At 52.7% G+C, this 17,003-nt stretch overlaps 1 pseudogene; it reads right to left on the bottom strand.

Annotated features, from left to right (window-relative positions):
* The window catches only part of LOC119333839, a 38,872-nt pseudogene extending 22,950 nt beyond the window's left edge, over positions 1–15,922 (bottom strand).
* Positions 15,923–17,003: the final 1,081 nt, after the last annotated feature.

Here is a 17,003-nt window from a genome sequence, read left to right as displayed (position 1 = left end):
AAACAACAATTCCACACTTAAGAAGGTGGTAAACGATTGTCAACGTAGCAAGGAGTTGAGTTGCCATGATACCACAACGAGGCACCTTAGGGATGGTGACTCGTAGATATATCCCCTTAAGTGGCAAAAAGAATTACCTTTGATTCAAAGATCATTGAAACTCTTTAAACCAGCCTAAGGCAATTCTCGAGCGATCGTTTGGAGGGGGTCGGTAGAATGGCATACTCGGACTTGGATGATGTGGATTACCTTGTTGAAGACAACGTAATGGATGAATTTGCTTACCACCGGAAATGGAAGAGACCCATGGTAGAATGGCACATTGGCGGTGCAAGCTGGGAACAAAATGCAAATGCTGGGAATGATTCTGGTAACTGGGGAAGAACCCAACAATAGAGAGTGAATTCACTGTTTGAAAAGGGTCATAGCATAACCGAGGAAACTGAGAGCATCCCAGTTAGTGTCGATGATAACACCTAGCGCTTGTGCGTGCTCTCAAGAACTTGAGCATTTCCATAATCATCAAGATTTTACCAATATCCGTGTCAAGGATCCTGGCAACACAACTTGCTACCATGATGAATGATGATGGATGATGCAGATGCAAAGGAAGATAACACTTTCTCAGATTTCACCCTTGGCGAGGCCAAGGAAACAGAATCTGGATGATCGACCGAGTAACATTTAGCACTCTGCTTCTAATGTTCTCCTTGATGTACTAGCGTATCCCATTCCTTGAAATGGTCTGGTATCTAGAACATCAAGTAAAGGTCGGACTTCGGAAACACAAAAATCATAAGGAATAACTACGGAAGTAAATCCTGCAAAATCCTTATGGGAAGGTGGCCAACTTCTTCAATCAAGATACTACAATTATGGGTCTTCCGGCTGGGTGTGTTGGCCACGACATTCACTTTACCGGTTATCGAGGGACCAATATTATAGTTCTTGGGAAATGTTCCAGCCATCACATCTGCCTGAGATTCAGATCTGGTTGGTGTCAGGATATTCCAGACTCATCGAGTCTAGGAAGAAAAATGAAAGTTTGCAACACAAATCGACGAGATGACGTTGCAAGATTCTCGCGAAATGAATTACGATAGCAAGCTCCAAAACATGAGCTGGTTCTGCTACAACATGTGAACACATTGTCCCAGACAAGCATGAACACATGGTAGTCTTACAACAAAACACTACCGAGTTCAGGAGGGGAACCATCAATAAGGATAGCGAAGTCATATCATAAGTCATGATTCTTAAGAAGGAACTTCTTCTCCTTGAACAAATCAATCAGTGGCTTGGTGTGCTAGGGACACATATAGAGTGAAGGTTGCAAGTCTCCACACCACAGAATACTTCACACGTATGCATGACTGACTTGGAATGACTCCAGAGGAAGCAAAGCCAACTTTCCCGAATTCACGGCGGCAACTTGCATCAATGCACATGAATTAGAGAAAGTCACTTCTTACATCCGAACATATGCTTCATGAGCTAGCATGAAGAAAATGCTTTCAAAAGTTTCCAACACTAACTTGTTGTCCAACAAGATCATGGAGGAGATAAGGATGTTGTCAATGGGCTCAACAACAATTCATCTGGGTTTCCTTTTAAAAGGAATTCCATAGTTAGGTGAACAAGTGATAGCATTGGTCAGACCCAAAAGATATAATGGTTTATGCTCGAGGGATCAACCACGAGTAAGACAACATTACGAATATCGTTGGTTCTGGTCTGATTGGATGATAGCCCATACTCCAATCAAAGGTTGGAATAAAATGATAGGTCCATTAACTGATCACGAGGTTCAGTCGATGAAAATATCAACTTTCTTCAACACACATACAAGACATCCCTTATAATGAACTATATCGGACAAGCTTCTATCTTCCAACTCTCCAAGTTGATGCATAGCTTAACCAACTAGCTTAGGGGTATCCAACACAGATTCTTGGAGAAAGGGTGGTTTACAGGATAAACCAACTTGATCATGAGCTCAACATAACAGTCAGGTGACAACCTGGTGATACTTTCGAGAAGATATTCGGAAAATCACGAACCACCGATATGTTACTAAGATCGAGAACAATCTTGCTTTTCAGGGCAAGACGATATGATCAAATGAGCGAGGACTTGACAAAATCCTAACTCATCAATCGAAATGTGCACCGGAAATAAGGACTAGGTAGCACAATCAACCTTAGGGTGACGATTCAATAATCAACACGCTAAGAATGAGGTTATCGTCCATTTAACTACCAAGAAACAAGGTTTCTAGGAGTATTTATTTCACACACCATGATTCACTTGTCGGCATTCCGGTTACAAAAACACGGAAACCGAGGAATGAACAATGATGGCAAGAAGTATCACTGTACCAAGAGTTCATAGGATGGTGTGCAATTCCCATGACATTCTTGATATAAAGATGGTAATACTCCAAGGTGGAACAGAGCAAAATCAAGATTAGCAATTTGATCTGTGGAGTACGACTGCTAAGACCCAATCCTGGGAATGGACAAGGTACTGGAGTTTGTTTCTCCTAGTCATTCCGGAATAGAATGGCTTGACGGACCACAAGAGTAATAGGAATGCACGCATAATCTTGACTATCAAATGATAGACCAGGGTTAGAAGACAACTAAGAGGGGCAACTCAAAGAACATATAATTTTCTGAGTTGTGGATGCATAGATTAGTATGTCGAACCAAGTTCAATATGTTTCTTCCGGATAACCCATGCAGAGAGGTAGGACTGGCAGAGTCACGATTTATGAATGGAGAACTCCTCAAGAGTACTCTGATTGTGATCTTTTGGTTCAAATAACTTCTGCCTGAATGGTTCATAGTATTTGGAAGAAGGAAAATACCATGGACCTCGAGGACTAATGCAAAAGTTACTAATTTCCTAAAGGAACTAGCAACACTATCAACATGAGATAAATGGGGTGAATCTCGGGTTCAGAACCCAGAAATAGAATGCCTACTAACTAAATGGCATCACGGGATGCTTTCGATAATGACGGCCAGAATCATCACACTGGAAACACAGATCATGGCTAGACCACTAGATGATCCCCTAAGCACTTAGGGTCATAATTATTAACTCCAACATATATGTCGAGGCAATAAAGTACCTCAACTCACTAATTTGTGTGATTAATCTGACCAAAAGGACATCGGGAACGGGAAGAAGGGATTTGCAAATGCATCAGACTATTTAGAAACCTGGGATGACTCGGACGGCATAACGGCTATAAATGCTCAAAAAGATTTGAGACATGCTACAAAAATGGTGGCATAGCCACTCAGAAACACAATTCCAAGGTTTCGAGATCAACAGTTAACATACAGAAGTCGTAGGAGCTGAACTCAAGCTTAAATCCAACAATCTTATAAGTCTACGGATTAGTAACACGTGATCCTGATAGAAAGAAGAGAAAGCCTAGTTCTTTAACCCCGTAGGAAAGATAAGATGACTCAGATCAGAAGGGCATAAGGTATAAGGAGTAAAAAGAGCCTTACGTTCCATCCCACAATCAATTCCCTTATATAACTAAAGAATTTCTAGACTCAACTTTGACCAGTTTGGCTTGGTAATCCTACAGGCAGTCAAGCTCTGATACCAACGCTGTCAGGACCCCGAATCAATGCCACATCGATCCAGCATGTAACACCTCATATCACTTTGCGGCCTCACGCACGGTATTCCCACGGGTGTCGCCTTACCTTTGCTCGGGACCGTTTGCGCCTTTTGGCACACGTATATGATAGTGTCGCTAGCATCCATATGATAAGGAGCCCGGGCTGACATGGCTAGTCGTAAACCCAAAGTGGCACAAACTTACAGGGACAGGCATCCATGACCCAGCATCGAACGTGTCGGTCAGCAGCAAGTGGGTCCGGGCTGTAGCTCTGGGCTAGCAGGACTCCGGTAAACCGGGCTGTAGCGGGCTAACAGGGCTCCGGTACTCAATGCGTGACATTTCCCCGAAGGGACAGACATAGGAACGAAGAAGGACACATGCCGGCCAGCCTAAGTGTTCCGGAGCAGTAGCAAGCTACCATGGCTCAGTGGAAACACTAGGAGACATTTCCCGGTAAGAGAGGCTACTAAGGATAAACAACTAGATAGTCAGATCCTACACATACCAAGCATTTCAATAACATACACACAATAAGCTCGATATGTGCAAATACAACATGGCATCACAACATGACTCTATAACTCAAGTATGTATTCATTAGGCTCCGAGGAGCGAGATATTACAAACAGGGGTCCTACGACCCAACATTAAGAGCATACAAGTCAAAACACAAGCGGAAGCTATCATGTCTGAGTACAGACATCTATAAATGAAAAAGGCTGAGAAGCCTGACTATCTACCAAATCCTGCCGAGGCACAAGATCGTAGCTGAGGTAACAAGCTAAACGTCGAAGTCCACGCGGAACTACTAGCGAGACCGAAGTCTCTCTGCAAAAACATAAATTAAGCAACGTGAGTACAAATGTACCCAGCAAGACTTACATCAGAACTAACTACATATGCATCATTATCAACAAAGGGGATGGTGGGGTTTAACTGCAGCAAGCCAGCTTTGACTCGGTGGCTAACCTAAACTACGACTGCAAGCAACTCTTTTGAGGTGGCGCACACGAGTCCACATATTCACCAACCAATACACCACTATGGAACCGCTCCCGTCTCCCTACGAGAACGCCATCCATAGCACTCACGCTTATCTTGCGTATTTTAGAGTATCCACTTTCACTTGTCTATGAACTGATATAAGCAACCCAGAAGTCCTTTACCGCGGACACGGCTATTCGAATAGATGATGTTAACCCTGCAGGGGTGTACTTCTTCATACATGTTTCCACCACTTAGCGTCTGCACACGACATGTGCTCGGCAGACTTCAAGCGAAAGCCGACGTGGGTGTAGACCACGACCTACCTAAACACTCAAGTCTCTAGTCCAGGTTTATCGCCTATTCGGGTTCCATCCATGAGGAGATCCGGACGGAGTTTCGCTCACAGCCCCAAACGATGTGTGCAGGGTTCCCGAGATACCTAACGGGTATCTGGTACACCCGGCCACGTGCCTACCGCATCACAGCCCACCCCTACGGTCAGCGCTGTCCACGGCCTCCAGCATACTACAAACACCAGAAACTACTTGCAACTCCTGGACAGAGGACAAGGGTGAATAAGAAGTCGAGCGGGGTCATATTTCAGGGCCCAATGCATGGTAGTAGCTGAATCATGGATCACAAACACAGAACTCAGTTCCTAAGGACGGCTTCAATGAGACAACCCACCATGTACTCCTACATGGCCTCTCACCGCTACCTTTACCAAATCGTGTTCACCATTTAGCTCACACACAGTAGGACATGTTTACACACCTCTGATTCATCCCCGATGAATCAGACCTGACTCAACTCTAAGCAATAGCAGGCATGACAAACAAACATGAATGAGTAGGCACAACATGGCTCAAACAACTCCTACTCATACTAGTGGGTTTCATCTATTTACTGTGGCAATGACAGGTCATGCAGAGGATAAAGGGGTTCAGCTATCGCAACAAGTAACAAATGACTCGTTGTTGTTCTAATGCAGTAAAAGAGAGCAGGGCGAGAGAGTAGGATTGTATCGGAATGAACAAGGGGGTTTTGCTTGCCTGGCACTTCTGAAGATAGCATTGAGTCTTCATCAGTGTCAACGATCACATCATCGGTACAGCGTCTACCGAGGGGGAACAACACCGGCAAACACAGAAGAAACACAATCAATGCAATGCACAATATGATGCATGCTATGACATGACAATATGAATGTGTTTTGGGCTAATGCATCTAGCAACAAGTTAAATGGGGTTGGTTTGAATACAAGATTCAAATTCAAACTCCATATGTGAGAGTTTAAATGCCATTTATTTGTTTTGTCCAAAACAGAGGACAAAAATTGTTCAAACATGCATGAAAATGGTACAGATGGATTCCTTGAATTTTTCTGATAATTTTTCATATATAATTTGTTTGATTTGGAGTCACGGTTGAATTACTATGATTTTTAGAAGTTTTAGCTATTTTCTAAATTTTTTAATCATTTCCTGATTTATTTTAATTCCAGAAATACTTTACTGCATCAGCATGACGCATGTGTGACGTCAGCAGGTTAACAGGTCACTGTCCGGTCAAACCTGACAGTGGGTCCCGCGTGTCAGTAGTTAATTAAACTAACTAATTTTAGTTAGTACTAATCCTAACTTAATTAGCAGGCGGGTCCCATTCATCATGGACCCAGCGGGGTCAATCCCGCCGGCGTTGAGTCGCCGGCGAGGCCGAGACGGCGGAGAGGCTCGGATTTTGTCCTCCGGCGACCAAATTAGCGGCCGAGACCACCTACAGAGAGATGGCACTCTCGCGCATCCATTGGAGCAAGCGGGAGAGGCTGCAGTGGAGTGAGCTCGCTGGAGTCGAGCTCGTGGCGGCGGCCGGAGTACGGGCGAGGTCGGTGTTGGCGCTAGGGGGCACGGGAGGGGGAGCTGGTGTGTGTGTTAGGTTCCTGGTGAGGTGTGGAGCACGTTGCCGTGCTCGGGAGTTAGCTACGGTGGCTCTGGCCTTGTCTGCGTCATCGCCGGCGGCGAGGAGCTCACGGCCCCGGTGAAAAGGGCGGCTAGAGTGCGGGAACGAGCGGGGGGAGGAGGGGGAATGGAAGAGGAGCTCACAGAGGATCCGGTAGAGGCAACGGCGAGGCCGGGGAGGGACTGGAGCTCGCGAATCCTCAAAAGTTTGCTGGCGGCCGAAGGTTGGGGACGAGCTCCGGGAAGACGCTACAGGGCTCCTGCGGTCGAATGGGTTGGTGTAGAGGACGCAGAAGGCGATGGCGGTTCCGCTGGACTCATCGGAGAGGCACGGGGTGGACGGTGGCCGCGGTGGTGCTCGTCGGCGGCAGCGGGTGTGTTCGGTGGCTGCGTGCGAGAGAGCCAGAGGAGGAGAGGAGCTCGGGGAGAGAGAGTGAGAGGCCTGGGGGGCGCGTGGCTGTCTCCGTGGTGCTGGAAGGGTCTCGAGGGCGTGAGGCAGGCAGGGAGGAGGCCTCGGCGTCGCCAGCGCTCGCCACCGAGCTGCTTCGGGGCGAGGGGAGGAAGGCGACAGGAAGAGGTGGGTTGGGCCGCGCTGGGCCGATTGGTGGGCGCCAGGTAAGTCCAGGTGGGTTCTCTCTCTCTTTCTTTCTCTTTTCTATTTTCTGCAATTGGTTTTGATTTGATTTAAAATATCAAATCATTTTTCTAAAACTTTCTGTAAATTGTATGTGAGCTCAGGAACTAGTCCAAGGTCACAGGCAACTTAAAAAAATATTTGAACTTTATTTCTTATATAATAGAAATAAATTCAACTCAAATATGTCATTGGTTTAAGTCAAAGGCCCAAAAATAAATAATTCTGTGATTCCAAAAATATTGGTTTGAATTTTACCTCTTACCAATATTTTCACAGAGTAACAGGAACATTTCTTTGGACTCATTTGATGAGATTTAAATGTTGGTTATTTTTAGAGGTCTTCTGAGGCTTTTGAAAATTCCTCAATTCAAATTTCATTTGAATTAAAACATGATGCTCACATGAGGGTCTAGCCTAGTGCATAACAGGACCAGGGATGTGATAGTATGTACCGCTTTTAAGAGCCGACATGTAAAATAATTGACTTAATAGAACGATACCACAAATGTTCAGAACATTGGAATTCACAACTTCAGCATAAATTGGCCAAATTCAGCAAAAAATAAATTACATAAATCATAATAAAACTGATCTATTCTTAATATCTCTCATACCGCGCCTTCCCCAGTTTCCGTTGCATCATCTCCATCTTCTTGATGTTTTCATGAATGGACCACATCACTCGCCTCTCTTTTGCTTCTATCCAACCGTGCTCGATGTGTCTATCCGTCTCCATACGCTAAGCATACGCGTCCATGCACGTGTACGCGATTTGTTCATCATAGAGCTCTCCGGCCCTGCGTTTGTGACGGTCCGTATTGAACAGGTTATTCTCGTGGTAGAATTCATCAATGATTAATTCGGTGACTTCCCCCAGTGAATCCCAAGGCTTTTATGTGTCATCCAGAATAGTCCATTCGGCTTGGATGTCCTTGTAATTTGTGACCCTTAAGCCCAAGGGCCACAATAGTTGTATGTCTCGCCGGATGCAAACACCAACGAATATGTACCGCTCATTGAGGAGGAACTTTCACAGTGTCGGGTTTGGGGTTCCGGCAGACCCTTGAGGTTTGAACACTGGGGTGCGCGCGGAGATCTCTCCCCTACCGATCTACGTCTGATCCTCTCATGCGAACTAAGATGAAAATGATGAACAACACAAGAGACACGAGGTTTATACTGGTTCGGGCCACCGTTGTGGTGTAATACCCTACTCCAGTGTGTGGTGTGGTGGATTGCCTCTGGAGCTGATGATAGATAGTACAAGGAAAGAACAGCCTCGCGAGAGGTGTTCTTGAGTTGGTGCGATGAACTGCTAGGGTGAGTTCATCGCCTCTCTCTCTCTCTCTCTCTCTCTCTCTGCTAGGGTTCTACCAGATCTCTCGATGTTCTTGTGGTGTCTAGATGTCTCTAGGGATCTCTAGATGTCTAGATCATGTCAACTCTATGGTGGCTAGCTCTATTTATAGAGGCCCTGAGCCTCTCCCCAAATAATGAGCGGGAAGGGCGCCAACAATTGGCCATTTTGAAGGGGGACATCTAGTACAAGTTATCCTGACCAAAGATGGTCTTTCGGCTGCCAAAAGCACTGGCGATGACGCCGTCTTGGGCTCCACGGTGACCTCCGTCCTGCCGTCCGGCTGGTCTTGGTCTCGTTGCACTGGAATGGTAACCTTTGCCTGATGCCTTGGCCTGTGCTTTCCCCCTTTGCACCAAAGGGGACACAAGGACACTGCGCAGGTCGGCGCCCGCCTGGTCTCGATCGTCATGGCTTGCGTCACGGGTTCCTCGCGAGGTACCCATGCCTTGATCTCTCCGCCCCTCGCGAGCCTGCCTGATGAGGCTGCCTCTGAGGAAGCTTCCTATCATCCGCCCCGCGAGGCTTGGTCCCTCGCGAGGGTCTTTGAGCTTGAGCTGGTGAAGATGGGCCGCGCTGGGCCCCCGCTTGAGCCACGCCACATGCCGCAGGTAGGCAAGTCTGGGGACCCCCGTTACCAGGAAGCCGACAGTAGCCCCCGGGCCCAAGGCGCGCGCAGGCTTGGCTTAGCAGAGAAGCGAAGGGGCAAGCATGAAGCGCCACAGGCCCTAACAGCCTGCGGCCTTGGGAGCCGCGTGGCGATTGATTGGACGTGGGCGACTGCGCTTCCCCACGACGCCTCGGCGACCACATGACTTGATAAGTCCCTGCATGCAGAGAAACCGGTCATGATTACCCGCGATCGTGGTGCACGACGGTTGGCCTCCTCCGGCTATAAGTACGGGGCTGGGCGACCCCCTTTGGCCCGTCCCTCCTTGCTGCTCCTTTCCTTCTTCTCGATTACTCGTCGCTCCCAGGGCTCTAAAGAGATTCTCGGCCGCGGGGAAAGGAAAGGCCCCCCAGGCTGGGCCTGACTCCCCCCTGGCCAAGCGCGGCCGAGGCCGCCCTCGCAAGTATACCACGGTCCCCATGGTGGCCTCCCGCGGCCATGGAGGCGGTTCGCGGCGCAGTGGTGAGCGCCAGGTTGCTAATGGGGGCACGCCGTGGGTGTGCGCCCTCCTAGGCCACGCTTTCGCTCTGCGGAGGTGCTGCCGGAGTTCGTCATGTGGTCGGCAGACCCATCCAGCACCAGGCTCCAGCTCCCCCGTTTCTTCGTAGATGAGCTTCCGGCCAGCGCCCGGTGTGGCTTCTAGCTCTAGGCAGACGGATGCTGCAGCAAGGCCTCCTGGGCATCGCTGGAGGTCTCCGTTTCTGGGAATGGGGCTCTGACACGCGACTGGCAAACGTTTGCCCGCGCGCGTGGCCTGAGCCGGTGGTGCACCCTGTACTTCAAGTTTGATGGCGACGCCACCCTCTATGTGAGGGTGTTCGGGGAAGACGGTCGTCGTGCCGGGTGTTGCCCTGAAGACGACGACCGCGGCCGCCTGCCCAGCCCTAGCTCTGACCAGGATGAAGATTGCGACTGGCGTACATGCGGTGGTGCTCGGGGTCCGCCGAGCTTCAGCAACCCCCTCTCAGGCAGCAGCTCCTCCAGCGGTGGCCACGACCAGCCTCCTTGCCGTCGCGCCCGCTTGGGTGAAGGTAGCGGGTCAGCCCGCCGTCGCGCCCCAGTGAAGCGAGATGAGGGATCCGCCTGAGTCCCAGGAGCAGCTCGAGCCTTCGCTGTGGGTTGGCGCAGGACGAATCGCGTCCGTTTTGTTTTCTTTCTTATCCCGCGCAAAAATAGTAAGTAATGTAGGGCCCCGTGGGGGCGTATTAGAACTGTTGTTGTTTAACCATCACGCCATTTCCGCTATTTCTGCGCCGTGTTCTCGTGCCGCGCTCCCATGCGCGGGAACTATTTTAGCTCGGTGGGGCTTGGCGCGGTCCTCGCCTCCGAAGGCCGTGGCCTCCTCGCGCGCTTCGTGCCCTACAAGGATCAGTAGGAGGGGTAACTTATGGTCTTGGCTGTGGGTGCGATCGGCCCAGGTCCTGCGCTCGTGTCGCGATGCCCGTGGGGCACGGACTGGGAGGGGTGCTCCCGCAGAGGACTCGGAAAGGAAAGCTCCAAGCGATCGGGGCAGAAAACACTCGTGAGGGCGCCCGCGATCCTCCCTCACGAGACTTCGCGAGAGAAAACGAGGTGAGCGAGCGAGAAAGACAAAGAGCCACAAGCCAGGAACGTCAGCAACTCCAATAAAAACTTCAAACGGGAATAAACAAGCCAACTGCAGAAAGCAAATGGGAAAGCCGCGTCCGGCGCCTATTCTAGTCTTCGACGTCTTCTCACCAGCGCGGAGCTAAGTGCTGCCACTGGGCGTGGGCGGGAGCCCCCGAGGCCCGAGGGCGGCACTCTGGAGACTCCAGGGCGTGTACAGCCCCACTCATTATTACGTGAGAGTGTCACAGGCGGCGAGCTTCACAGGCGTTGGCCTTCTTCACAGGCATCGGGCCTTTCTTGAAATGCGGCAGCTTCACAGGCATTCGCCTTCTTCACAGGCATCAGGCCTTTCCCAAAACGCAGTAGCTTCACAGGCATTCGCCTTCTTCATAGGCACCGGGCCTTTTCCAAAACGCAGCGGCTTCATAGGCATTCGCCTTCTTCACAGGCACCGGGCCTTTTCCAAAACGCAACGGCTTCACAGGCATTCGCCTTCTTCACAGGCACCGGGCCTTTTCCAAAACGCAGCGGCTTCACAGGCATTCGCCTTCTTCACAGGCACCGGGCCTTTTCCAAAACGCAGCGGCTTCACTCAGGGGTAGAACCTCCGGAGATGTTGAATGTTCCATGGGTTCTGGATGGGTACTCCCTCCGGAGTCTCCAAGCGCACGGAGCCAGGCCTGGAAACATGAACAACCTTGAACGGGCCCTCCCACATGGGAGAGAGCTTGTGCAGCCCCTCCCTGGAGAGAACCCTTCTGAGCACGAGATCCCCTACCTCAGGGGTCCTGGGGCAGATGTTGCGGCTGTGGTATCGTCGTAGCGCATGTTGATACCTTGCCGCTTGCAGTGCAGCTTCCCGACGGCGTTCCTTCCCCAGCACGAGATCCGTCCCCCGCAGGGCGTCCTGCTAAGCCTCATCGAATGCCAGGACCCGTGTGGAGCGACTTCTGACCTCGTGAGGGAGAACAGCCTCCGCTCTATAGACGAGGACGAACGGTGTCTCGCCAGTCGGCTTGGTCGCTGTCGTGCGGATTGACCATAGCACAGACTAGAGCTCGTCGTGCCAGCCCCTGCCACAGGCCTCCAGCTTCTTCTTGAAGGTCCTGGCCTTGACGCCCCTCAGGACCTCCGCGTTGGCTCGTTCAGCTTGGCCATTGCTCCGGGGATGTGCTACCAAAGCATAGCATATCTGCGTTCCAAGGTTAGCACAATACGTTTTGAAGAGATTACTAGTGAATTGCGAACCGTTGTCAGTGATGATGCGGTTAGGCACCCCAAACCGGCTCACGAGACCCTTGATGAACTTGACTGCCGAGCCTGCAGGGATTGTGCGGACAGCTTCCACCTCGGCCCATTTGGTGAACTTGTCCACGGCGAAGTAGAGGTAGCGATAGCCCCCTGGCGCCTGAGGGAACGGGCCCAGAATGTCCAACCCCCAAACTGCGAACGACCAGGAGAGGGGTATGGTCTGCAGACCCCCCGCAGGCTGATGGATCTATTTAGCGTGAAACTGGCAGGCCTCACAAGCCTTCACCAGCTCAACGGCGTCGCTGAGTGCTGTGGGCCAGTAGAACCCGCTGCGGAACGCCTTGCCGACGAGGGTTCGTGACGACGAGTGGTGCCCGCAGTCTCCGCTGTGTATGTCCGCCAGCAGTTCCTTTCCTTGCTCCCTGGAAATGCAACATAGGGACACGTCATTTGGCCACTTCCTGTAGAGCTCACCATCCTGGATGCAATAAGCCGTGGCCTGCCGTGCCACACGCTCCACCTCCTCCTCGTTCTCCGGCAGAATCCCTTGCATCAGGTAGTCCTTGAGCTCTGGGATCCAACATCCCTCCTGAGGCTCCAACGCCAGGAGCAGGCGTGCCCCTGATGCCGGGCCGCAGACCGGAGCTCCCGAGGCAGGCGGCTGAGGGAGCTCCTCCCTCGGTTGTGCCGTGCTGGACAGAGACGGCACCGCCGAGGGTTTGAAGAGCCGCTCCTCAAAGACGCCGGGCTCCTGAGGCAGCCGCCTAGATGCCCTCTTGGCAATGTCGTCAGCCTCCTGATTGGTGTCGTGGGGCACATGCTGCAACTCCAGTCCCCAGAACTGTTTCTCCATCTTGCGGACCTCAGCGAGGTAAGCCTCCATGTGCTCGTCCTTAGGCTCGTATATCTTGTTGGAGAAGTTGACGAGGAGCTGTGAATCGCCCTTGATGATGAGGCGCTTCACCCCTAAGGCAGCTGCGGCCTTCAAGCCGGCTATTAGGCCTTCGTACTCCGCTATGTTATTGGAGACCTTTTCTCCATGCTGGAAGCAAAGTTGCACGGCATAGTAGAGTTTGTCCTGGGTAGGAGATACGAGCACTGCGCCAGCTCCCGCACCGTGTCGGGAGAATGCCCCATCAAAGTACATGACCCAGCCATCCGGTGCTTCACTTCCCGGGGAAAGTGACCGGTCTTCGCCTGCCTCGAGACCCGGCGCTTCTGCCCATTCTGCCACAAAATCTGCTAACGCGGCTCCCTTGATGACTCTGGTCGTACTGAATTCTAGCTAAAATGCCTGCAGCTCAATGTTCCATTCAGCAACCCTTCCAGCCAAGTTGGGGCTCCTGAGTACCCTCTCCAAAGGGTATGCCGAGACGACCTTGATGGGGTGGCCTTGGAAGTAGTGCCGCAGCTTGTGTGAGGCCACCAATAGCGCGAGGAGGAGCTTTTGAGGCATGGGGTACCGCGCCCTCGCGTCCCATAGCACTGTGCTGACGAAATACATGGGGTGCTCGACGAGGTTGAGGGTGCTGGCACTACTTGTGTCCTCCGGAGGTCGAGGCGTCTCTTGAGACGACATAGCTCCCAGTGCTTGGTCGCCTGAGGGGGCCTCTCCTGCTCCGGGTGCGTTCTCCTGCCGCGGCTGTTCCTTTCCGGCTGCGGTTGCGGCATTCGCGAGGCCCTCCTGGCTCTGTTTCACTTCAGTTCAGACGGTTGATACGGCCTTGGCACAACGCTCCTCCCTGACCGCTACCAGGGCTGCGCTAGCGGAGTAGGGGGTGGCCGCGAGGTAGAGCACTAGGGGCTCCCGAGGACGGGGAGCTACCATCACTGGTGGACTGGTAAGGTACCTCTTGAGGTCTTGGAATGCCTTGCCGGCCTCTTCAGTCCACTTGAAGGGGCCCTTTTTCTTCATCAGCTTGAAGAAGGGCAGCGCTCGTTCCCCCAGCTTGGAGATGAAACGCCCCAGCGCAGTTACATGCCCGGTGAGCTTTTGCATTTCTCTGAGGGTCCTTGGTGGGCTTATGTCTTTGACTGCCTTGACCTTCTCCGGGTTGGCCTCGATGCCCTTGTGGGATACGAGGAAACCCAGGAGCTTGCCTGAGGGGACTCCAAACACGCACTTCTCCGGGTTGAGCCGTAGGTCCACCTCGTTGAGGCTCGCAAAGGTTTCTTCCAGGTCCTGTATCATGGTCCTTGCCTCACGAGAATTCACCACAATGTCATCGACGTAAGCTTCTGTGTTCCTCCTAAGCTGCCGGCCTAAGGCGATGTGCATCAGCCGCTGAAAGGTCGCGCCTGCGTTGCGCAACCCAAACGCCATGCACGTATAGCAGTACACTCCACGCGGGGTCAGGAAGGCCGTCTTCTCCACATCTTCTACTGCCATCTTGATCTGGTGATAGCCCGAGAAGGCATCTAGGAAGCACAATAGGTCACATTCTGCGGTGGAGTCGATTATCTGGTCAATGCGGGGGAGCGGAAATGGATCCTGCGGGCAGGCCTTGTTGAGGTTGCTGAAGTCAACACACATGCGCTCCTTTCCTTCCTTTTTCGGCACAACGACTGGATTAGCCAACCAATCAGGGTAGCGGACCTCGCGGAAAACTCCTGCCGCCTCTAGCTTCCGGGTCTCTTGGACGATGAAAGCTTGTTTCTCAGTAGACTGCCGCCTTGCCTTCTGCTTCACGGGGCGCACATTGGGGCACACGTTGAGGTGATGCTTAATCACTTCCCTTGGGACCCCTGCTAACTGATCAGGTTCCCACGCAAACACCTTCTTGTTCGCACGCAGGAAACCGATCAGGGCTTTCTCTTGTTTGGGCTCGAGGTTGGCCCCTATGGTGAAGGTCGCGCTAGCGGACCCGTCCTCGTCGACTGGTACCTGCTTGGTTTCTGCCTTGTCTTGGGTGAACAGCTGCTTCTTTTTAGCCAGTACAGCCCCCTTGGGTTCGAGGGCGTCGGTGCCAGTGGGCTGCGCCATCGCGGCCGCCCTGAAAACAAGCTGGAGCACCTGCAACGCATCCTTTGTGTCTCCTGACACGGTGAGGACGCCGCTGCTCCTAGGCATCTTCATGAGGTTGTACACCGGGTAAGTTGCCGCCATGAACTGAGCCAGGGCCGGATAGCCGAGGATGGCGTTGTAGGAAAGGCCGATGGGGGCGATGTCGAAGTCGATCAGCTCTGTGCGGAAGTTGTCGCAGGTGCCGAAGGTCACTGGAAGGCGGACCTGCCCCAAGGAGGCAGTGGAACCGGCTCCGACGCCCGAGAAAGGCCTGCTGGGTCGGAGCCGCTCCAGCGGTACGTGGAGGAGGCTGAAGGCCTCCATCGAGAGCACGTTGAGGCCGGCACCACCTTCAATGAGGGTCCTAGTGACGGCCACTTGGCAGATGGTGGGGGTGCACAACATCGGGAGCATGCCCGAACCAATGGGGTTGAAGGGGTGGTCCTTCGAGTCGAAGTTTAGACCGGCCTCGGGCGCCACCCAGCCCGGGGGGGCTTCTCGGCGCTTGGAGGCGGTGCTGATCCGGCGGGTGAACGGCTTGACGTGATGGCTCGAGGGAAGTGCCTGGGAGCCACCTAGGAGAGCTGCGACAACGGGCGGCACTGGTGCGGCAAAACGGGCGAGTAAGAGGTCACGCAGCTCCTCCCAGGAGGTGACAGAGGCCGTCGGCAGGTCGAGGAGCCATGCACGCGGGACGCCGGTGAGGGCCATGGGTAACCAGTTGGCCGTCACCCGATCATCGCCCCCAGCTCCGAGGACGGCCTCCTCGTACGCCAGCAGGAAAATCATCGGGTCCGTCGCGCCGTCGTAGCGCAGCGGCATCTCGGGCCTAAACTTGCGCAACCACTACACTTGCCGCAAGGCAGGGGCCAAGGCCCGGAGCCCCCTGGCCCCAGTGTCGGCATGCGTTGCTGGAGCAGGCAGCGCGTTGTCCGCCATGAGGGCGGGATGTGATGTCGGGGGAGAACGGGTTGTCAGGAAGGAGGACTCCGGCGCACCCCTACCTGGCGCGCCAAATGTCAGGTTTGGGGTTCCGACAGACCCTTGAGGTTCGAACACTGGGGTGCGCGCGGAGATCTCTCCCCTACCGATCTACGTTTGATCCTCTCGTGCGAACTAAGATGAAAATGATGAACAACACAAGAGACACGAGGTTTATACTGGTTCGGGCCACCGTTGTGGTGTAATACCCTACTCCAGTGTGTGGTGTGGTGGATTGCCTCTGGGGCTGATGATGGACAATACAAGGGAAGAACAACCTCGCGAGAGGTGTTCTTGAGTTGGTGCCTTGAACTGCTAGGGTGAGTTCATCGCCTCTCTCTCTCTCTGCTAGGGTTCTACTAGATCTCTCGATGTTCTTGGGGTGTCTAGATGTCTCTGGGGATCTCTAGATGTCTAGATCATGTCTACTCTGTGGTGGCTAGCTCTATTTATAGAGGCCCTGGGCCTCTCCCCAAATAATGAGCGGGAAGGGCGCCAACAATTGGCCATTTCGAAGGGGGACATCTAGTACAAGTTATCCTGACAAAAGGTGGTCTTCGGCTGCCAAAAGCACTGGCGATGATGCTGTCTTGGGCTCCACGGCGACCTCCGTCCTGCCGTCCGGCTGGTCTTGTTCTCGTTGCACCGAAATGGTAACCTTTGCCTGATGCCTTGGCCTGTGCTTGCCCCCTTTGCACCAAAGGGGAAACAAGGACACTGGGCAGGCCGGCGCCCACCTGGTCTCGATCGTCATGTCTTGCGTCACGGGTTCCTTGCGAGGTACCCCTGCCTTGATCTCTCCGCCCCCTCGCGAGCCTGCCTGATGAGGCTGCCTCTGAGGAAGCTTCTTGTCGTCCGCCCCGCGAGGCTTGGCCCCTCGCAAGGGTCTTTAAGCTTGAGCTGATGAAGATGGGTCGCGCTG

This window comes from Triticum dicoccoides, chromosome 7A (assembly GCF_002162155.2).
Source record: "Triticum dicoccoides isolate Atlit2015 ecotype Zavitan chromosome 7A, WEW_v2.0, whole genome shotgun sequence".
NCBI lineage: Eukaryota > Viridiplantae > Streptophyta > Magnoliopsida > Poales > Poaceae > Triticum > Triticum dicoccoides.
This window is presented reverse-complemented; position numbering and strand designations above follow the sequence as displayed.